The 8,870-nt window shown below is 40.1% G+C and overlaps 1 long non-coding RNA gene across 1 annotated transcript; it reads left to right on the top strand.

Moving 5' to 3' along the window:
* Positions 1-200: 200 nt before the first annotated feature.
* On the top strand, positions 201-7,815 carry LOC138411910 (uncharacterized). The gene is made up of 3 exons (XR_011244397.1): positions 201-830; positions 1,421-1,476; positions 7,686-7,815. It is a non-coding gene; the product is annotated as an uncharacterized lncRNA (long non-coding RNA).
* Positions 7,816-8,870: the final 1,055 nt, after the last annotated feature.

Here is an 8,870-nt window from a genome sequence, read left to right as displayed (position 1 = left end):
GGTCGACAGATGTTGCACCTTGTCTGCCTCCTGTTGGTCATCAGTATTTCCAATACACAGATCATCCACCACTTAAATGTAAGTTTGTTTTTTTTACCACTCTTTAACTTATTGCTTTGGTTGTATTTGTTGTCCCAGTCCCTATAGCTGCAATGTCTATTTCTAGAGTCAAACTCTTTGATTCTCATTCTGAAATCTATATTCAATGTGGAAATCAAAGACTTTCCCTCTTAAAACATCAGTTCGTGCTGCTCATGGGAAACATGGTGGTTTACATTTGTTTTTAATTCTGAGTGGCAGTCAACAATGCAAACGATATGCACACTACAAACATTAGGTCCATCCCATGCCCTGGTATTTATCCATAATCCACTTGGACACATGCCAGCAGCTCTCGGAGCTAAAGCCTTGTCTAATACTTGTGAGTCTGTTGCCAGAGCAGCATTATATGAGTGCTGATGGGGGAGAGTCCTCTGTCAGCCCGCGGGGGCTCCAGTGTCTCTCTGCCCGGGCCGTCCTGGGTCGCACAGTTCCTCATATAGGGCAAGACGCTGCACCACAATCCCAGTCCCCCCCACTGCCCCCAGACCCATCATGTTAAATGGGAGCATTGTGACTGCAGACCTGCTCTCGTCTTCATGTACACTTTCTCTTTTTTCTTCTTCTTCCCCTCCTCACAGTAACATAATGACCCCAGACTATGTGACGACAGGCATTGTATCCAACCAGGGGCCGACCACATAGAAATTAAAGACCAGGATCTGATTCAGAAGCAGCTGCAGGTCTTTTTCCTCTGCTGCGTGGTGTCACCGGGTCCAGAGACATTTAAGGTGTGTGGGTATAGACATGTGCATGAGTGCATATATTTGTGTGTAATATTTATCAAATCACCTTTCACATCCTGTGTGTGTGTGTGTGTGTGTGTGTGTGTGTGTGTGTGTGTGTGTGTGTGTGTGTGTGTGTGTGTGTGTGTGTGTGTGTGGCCTCTTGTGCCGGTGCAAACGTTGAGCCAGGTGGTAACAATTGATAAAATCAAATTTCTGCCCAGAGCAAGAATTCAATTATGACATTAGACCTGTAATCTGATGCATTCCTTTGTTCACGTGTGGCGCTGTGTAAATCGTCATTATGGGATATCCACAACATTTATCCCTGTAATTTAACTTTTTCATATAATTCTAGACATGTTAGGAGGTGGTGCATATATTACACATGTGAAAGCATTTCAATGTTAGATGTATGTCAGAGTGCACGGTTTAAATTTGCAGTTTCTCAACAGGTGCATCATTAAATACACTGCAGCGGCTGAAAGAGAAAAACAGCCTGTGCCATTTTATTTCAAGATTAAATGTTTCAGGTAAGAAAAAGAAAAAAACAAAAACAAAAAGCCACTTAAATGCTTTTTCTTCTCCCTCCACAGAATTTTCCCTCCATCAGTCTTTACAGCGAACAATGTGGTCACACTACACCTGGCAGGTATTTAATCTCTTGTAGTCATTTTATCTGGGAATCCCCCCTATTTTTCAAATATGATGTGCAATTTAGAAATCAAACACCGCAGCACTGATCGCTGGCAGAGAGGTTAAGAGAAGATCTTTTTTTTTTCTCCGTTTAACTAAAACGCTTCAAGAACTCGCACAGTCGACACACAGCCCACTGTGCAGATAAGTCGTGAAACGTATCCACGGAGTAAAAGATAATGTTTTCATCTCAGAGAGGTGGTCGATGTGACGTTCACGGTGATGAAAAACAATACAAATAACAAATAGGATTGTTCCACATAGATTTATGTCAAATACAAAGCTTCATATTTTAATATACCCCAAGAAAACTAAATCTACTTCATGTATATAAGAGTACTATATCAAAATGTAGGATATTTTTAGCATTTCATAAAGTATTAATATCATCAGTGTAACTGTAAATGTGTCTCTTATTTATATAAGAGGAAAAATTGTTCACCTTAAACACACATTTTGCAGTTTCTGTGTGAGTATGAATTCAGGACTTTGTACCAGCTTCAGTCCGACTGACCACAGAGATTACATCTCAGAAGCCAATTAAAAAGAAATTAACCCAAATTGTGTCTAATTTTGTGTTGTCTGCCGTTTGTCCGTGTTTATTTTGAGCGCGGTTTCTTGGAAACTCCCTCCTCTTAATTGCACCGAATGCTTATTTTAGATTTTTTTTTTTACCAAGTCTGCCTTTTTTACTGGTCTGCAAAATGCTACAGATGCTATCAACAACAATTTCAGTGTGGCCGTTTCACACACACACACACACACACACACACACACACACACACACACACACACACACACTTGTGCATGTATAAATAATTCACACAGGTCAAGCTTTGATCCTCTGATACGGCCTCTTGGATTTGCTTGTAGCGGCAGGAAAACCAGTAGATTGAAAATGAGGAATGCATCAAGGGGTGTGCTGTTTACTTGTAGCTCAGGCAGCTGGTTAGCCACCCCTCTGCCATTTTACACCCCCCTCCCTCGCTTTTCAATTCCAGCCAGACCCCAGGCTCGGCTACTAACTGGGGGCTGGAATATAGTGCACTGGGGATCAATGCGGCCCTGAGTGAAATGTCAACTGTGGCCCTGCAATGTGTCAGGCTGTGAGGGAGTTGTAATGGCTATTGATCCACTGTGCGCTTAATGCAGAGCTGCCCCGCCACAATGTGAGCCAGCTGCAGCAGAGAGATATATGTATGAGATGAGCTAAAACTGAGAAAATAGAAAAGAAAGAGCCCACAGTTTTGTCCCCCTCCTTCCATCCCTCCCTCTCTGGCTGCAGATTGATCTTCCTCTTCCTGCTGATTCTAACTGGGGTCTGTCATTATCTTACTCTGTCATTAGGGGCTCCATTGACAGCCCTGGCTTGTCTGTGTCACTCTATTGAGACAGCAACACTTTTCCCATGCAGCGTTCCCTACATTTATTAAAATCTGTGACAGCCACGTCTTAGCTCTCTCCATAGATGGCTGGGCTTCAGGCAGCGGTGCCGCAGTGTAATTGGAACATGAGGCTCTCTGTCCCTGGCTAGTAATATCTGTGAGGTACAGCTGTAGGTCAGACTGGTTTACATCAGCCCGCCAGCTAAAGAACAAAGTCAGACCACCTCTGTCTGAGGGTCAGTGTCGTCTGTGCTCCTATAGGGCCAACGCTCAGGACCCTGCATTTATACCTGCATCTGTGCATCACGTGTAAGATCAGGAGTCCTCACACTGTTACTGTCAGGGATAGAACTTTATATTCTCACCATGTGAGGTAAGGGACTGTATGGAAATGGATGGACGAGGGGGGCTCAAAGAAAGGGAGAGGTATGTTTTGCCGAGGGGAAGTTTTCAGTGGGTTACTGTGCTGTCCAATAAAATCGTTTCACACCAGAAGTGTATATCGTTTCAAAAAACGTAAAAAAAATATTTACAGCAAAAAGACAATTTATGTATGGTATAAAAAAACAGGAGTTTTGCAGGTGTTTACTCTCCTTATCAACAGCAACTGGAGGCTTATTGAATTTTCTATTTGACAAACATAATAGACATGGACCTTCTGTTGTTAGTGAGTGAACTCCACCTTCACTTTATTATGCAACTTGTGCAGAAAATAGAACAACAGTTATGTTAGATTTCTCCAAATATCCCAATGCTTGCATATGAAGTCACTGTGACAACTCGGGAATCATGAGAATAGTTTAAAACTCTGATTAATAGAATCTGAATCAGAATTATGGTTTATTGGGGTTAACACATACAAGGAATTTGCTCTGGTGTGTTTGTGCACAAGTATAAATATAAAAGATAGAAAAATATTCCATTCAGGATTAAATTAGAGCAGCCACCTCCTCCAAGCCACAATTATTTTTAATAATGTCCTTATGGAAGCAGCCCTTTTATTTTCACCATGACCGCTAAATATTTTAGCTTTAAATAACGGGTTTAATCAGTTTAAAGGTTGCACAATTTTCCAAGTATTAGAACCAAATACATTTCATACAAAAACACAAATCTGCCTCAGGAAGCTTTAAATGTTCACAATGCATCACTCTCTATGTGGAGGTATTGCAAAAGGTACAAAAACAATCCAGACTGTGAACAATGACCATCGTTACACATTTAAGGTTTTTGCATCAAGCAGCTTCAACACATACTTCAGGTTTAGGGACAGTATGAAAATTACTGGTGTGGGGAGGGGTGTTACCAATATGGGCCAGGTTCATATGCAGTTTGTTTTATATTTATTTTCTTTGGACCTTCTTCTCTGATATTTGAACTGGTCACATTTGTTTCACAATTATAAAGTAAAAGCATATTAAAAACTACTCAGTAGAGTGTAAACCCCCACCGACAGTTTCCTTAAATGGATGATTTTTTTTCCCATCAAGATCCATGAATTATTCTCTGGGAATTCAAATCAAATCAAAAAATTGCTATAATTTGATGGTTCTTTCTTGACCCATGTCCCTTCGTTCCACTGTGTGAGTCCATTCAGTAGTTTTTATGTAATTCTGCTGAAATACAACCAACAAACAGTGGCAGAAACAACCTCCTTGAGAGAGGTGATTTTTTCGTCCTATTAAAACCATGTTAGTGGAGAAATAACCTTCACTGTGCCACAAATCACACATCAGAGGTTGAATTAGATTTCTCTTAATGTATGGCAAACAGCGAACTCTCGAAAGCTTCTGAATCACTACTGTTGAATTAAATATTATATTAAACCATTCTGGAATAAGAAAAGTCAAATAATCCTCCAATCAGCAAAAAGACAAAATACACACATCCTCCTCCTGATAGTTTTCAAATTGTTCCTATTGGCTAAATTCTTTGAATGTTTATAAAAACAAGTTTATGCCTGAATATCACAACAGCTGCAAATACATAGAAAGTAAATTGAAAAGTCTCCATGTTTGGTGACCAAATGGTTTAAATATTGTGCCGGATTCCAACTTGAAACAAAATGAAAACAGTAAATAAAAGAGGCTGTGAGAAGCAACACAAACACTTTTATTCTTGTGTACATTCTGCAAATCTGTGATCACATGATTATTGTTTTGTCGTAATCTTCTGCTCCCGGACCATTACTGTAGGGTCTTGACAAGTTGAAAACATTTCTGGAGGCTGTCAGGAAGTGCACAGCGGGGTGCACTGAATTGAGATTGGTGGTTTGTGGGAGTGTGTGCGAGCATGTGTGTGTGTGCTACACAAAAGCAATGCTGAGTATTGGCTGGTGGTGGGTACAAGCTGCTTCTCCGTGTTACATGGAGGCACAATCAGGTGGGACCAGGGGGGTCTCTTGGCTTCCTTGGCCTCCGTAACACGCGAGGCTGCTCAATGGGACGGAAGTTATCGGGGGGCCGCGTTGAAGCTGATGACATGGTGTGTGACAGACTCATCATTTGAGTATGATACAAGTATTTTTGAGCTGCGAGGCTGTAATGCTGCTTGGCTGGTGGAGAGAGATTTATTCCAGATTGCAGGGCCTGAGGGGTCAGCGGCCAAACGTGGGAGGTTTGTGTGGGGGGAATTTAGCTGTGGACTTGATGATATATCACACAGGAATCTTTCTATTTGTAGAAGAGCACTAAAAGTTTTAATGAAACACAGGAAAACAGAGCAAATACAGTTCTTTTTACAGGACACCGTTCCTGCACTTGTACATATGTTGGACAATCCAATGAATTTCTCTGTCCACCAAACTTAAATTTATGGCCTCGCTCCTGCCAGACAGAAAGTAGCTCTTTCTTTTTTGCAGAGGGAAGAAATATTTAATCCAACCCCCGCTGTGAAAAGAAAAAAAAAGTAATGCATATCTCACTATCTCGTCTGTCTCCCAGCAAGATGAAATTGAAATTTTAATGCATTTTAGAGTTTTTTTCCCCCCTTCCCCTCGAATTGAGAAGCTGATAGACACGAGGATGTCATATTTACAGTATGAACCTGAACACCCATGGTTTAATGCACTCTACAATTCTGCCATCTCCAACTTCTTTGGAACAAAACATGCTCTGGAACATAAAGGAAAAAGGCAAAGAACAAAATTATTCCTGAGGCTTTTCTATCAAGCTAAGTCTAAAGGGCATGTCAGTCCTCTTGCCTCCGAGAGAGGTAATTATCCTTTTCCTGTCAGAGAATAACAAATGATAGCCAACTATGGGGGTGCATTTTCAGGAGCTGAAATTTGTCAATAGGAAAGAGAGGGAGGTTTAATTTTCTGGCAGCTGCAGATCTACTCTTATCATGTTTTTTCTTTCTTTCTTTCTTTTTTTTTTTGCAATGGTCATTTGTTGCATGTTTCTTTTTTTCGTGTAGCATACAGGGGTAGTGCTGTTTGTTTATGTCTCAAGCTTCTGAGAGGGTATTTATGTGCCCTGCATTAACATACCTATTTATAGTCGCACACTTTCTTACAGTCACCTTTTTTTCTGTTGTGACCATTTCACAGATTATATATTGTCCAAGTAATTTCCCTTTCACCATCTGTGTTTTTTACCTTTCAGAGAAAGCCATGAATGGAGGGAAAATTATCACAATTACTCATATAATTGAGCCGTCTTTGTAGCAAGTGCAGCTTCAGTAGCCCTTTTTTTCCATCAGCCAAAATGGTTTCATTATATGGGTTTTTCATATTCCCTGACACAGGGCTCTGCTGAGGGCCTGGCGCGTGGATGAGATGCAGGATGAACAGAGCGAATCATTAAGGTCACAGTAGGAATAATTATCCCAGCTATGGAAAGAGCATCTACAGCCTTTTTTTCCTCCCGCAGCACAAATGCAATGTCCATGGCTTTTAGTCACAAAGAACTTTGTTACAAATGGAGCTTCCACCTTCTACTTATACAAAGAAGAGAGGGGGAGAGCAAGACTTGTATCAACATGACAATTTTCCATCATTAAGACTAATGACAGGCACAGACTGTGGGGATCAAGGGGAGCACAATAAAGAGAGGCACATTCAGGTGTTGGCTGAGTGCTGACCTCCTTCCTGTCTTTGTTGGAGACTTAACTCTTAACAAAAACTAAAAAGGGAATTTCAGACTAAAGGCGCAGTGGCAGCTGAACGTCAAGCAGTCCGGCTCTCCAAATTTGCATGTTCTTCATTTGCAGGAAAATTAATTCAATTAAAGCTCCACGTAGAAATGTGTGATCAATCGTTGTTTTAGTGTGGTTGAAATAATTCTCCAGCTCATCCCTACAGTCCAGCTCTCTCGCATCCAAAACCATGAGTTTATTAAAGTTTGATTTTCGGTGAAATTAATTTTCTGTGAAATTTTCATGGGCAGATCTTCGCTTAACCGGTGGGCCACTGTAATGTGTGGCAAGTATGAAGCCTCAATGTGACACTAGTTTCTTTTACAGTTTAGCTGAATTAAGTAAAAGCCATATTTTTCCCCCAAGTCTTTTCTGCGCAGCCTTCACTCAGGTAATTGGTCATTTTGCAGCCAATTTCAGGCAGGTTGGATGCTTGCTGCCATGGCCTGACCCCTGCTGCTGCTGTAATGGGGACTGCATTTCTACCAGTTCGCTGGGGGCTTTTCCACACTGTGACCCCAGCTTTTCTGAGGAGAGAGCACTGAAAGAGGGAGAGGAGTTGAAAATACGACTTCTCAGCTCTACAATGACCAGAATGAAATTCTATTACATGTGTGTTAATTATACCTCCTTTTATTCACAGAAGTTTTTGCAGTGGGAGATGTTGTGTGCTGGAAATCAAAGCTCAAAGACTCCTTCTTAAGAAATGTTCAGCTCCTGTGTGAAGGTAAAATAAGGATTTTTTTTAAAAAAAGGAAAAAGCAGATGAGGAGTTTTCAGGTTGAAGTCCCAGGATCCTTGGATCAGAACATCCACAACTGATGTGATGCTGTTTCCTCACAGTCATCAGGGTCTGAAAACAAACCACACAAACATTACATCCGGCAAAAATATTAGGTCAATGTTTCACTATTTATTGGCTATAAAACAACATTCTACATATTTTTATGTTAAATTGAGGACTTAAATAAGTAAATAAGTATAATCTGTCGCCCTAATGTAAAAGAAAACAAATCCACAAGTTTAAATCAGTATTTCAAGCTAGAGACTGTCAGAAGTTTTACATATTTCTGATAATAATCACTTGAGAAACGAAAAAATGTTTAATTTTGAAATCATATGATCTAAATAACTTTTGTGGATTCTGAAGAAATATATCATGTAACTGTTTCTTACTATAATTCAATTTCAGACTTGACTTGCAGGTTATCAATTCAAGCTACAAATTTGATCATCACAGAAAAGAAACGTGTCAATATTTTTTTATATACATTAAATTATTGTGAGACATTGGTTCAGACTCTCTGATATTTTCTAAAACAGTAGAACACATTTTATTTTTTCTCCTTGTCTCTGGCTCTTATGATAATGCAATCAATTAACCACTGTAACAATCTCCTTTCTCAGATATTATGCTTCAATTTTGTGTTTACACATAACTCAGTAAACAAAATCAATTCACATTTTGATGCCACACTGAACAGGAAAATAGACACTGACTCCAGTTAATTGTGGTGCATCTAGTTTGCGTTCATTGAACGCTGCAAATTACAGGATGGCAGCGAGCAGCAGAACCAGACAGGAAGCAGAACAAAAGGCAATTTAACTTGTTTGATCCAGTGCCTTTAAAAACGTGAAACGCAACCTTCAGTGTGACATTTTTACATTTGGAACAGAGGTTAGGTGGTGATAATGTCCAGAATGAGCAGATGAGAAAGAATGAGCTACTGTATTGATGTAAAAATATATATCACAGAGTGTGGAATCTATTTATTTCATTTTTGTTTTGGATAGGGTTAGGCTTTTTGGCCACAATGTATAACAGAAT

The sequence above is a fragment of the Paralichthys olivaceus genome, chromosome 10 (genome assembly GCF_024713975.1).
Source record: "Paralichthys olivaceus isolate ysfri-2021 chromosome 10, ASM2471397v2, whole genome shotgun sequence".
NCBI lineage: Eukaryota > Metazoa > Chordata > Actinopteri > Pleuronectiformes > Paralichthyidae > Paralichthys > Paralichthys olivaceus.
Note: the sequence above shows the minus strand (reverse complement) of the source record. Positions and strands in the feature narration are given on the sequence as shown.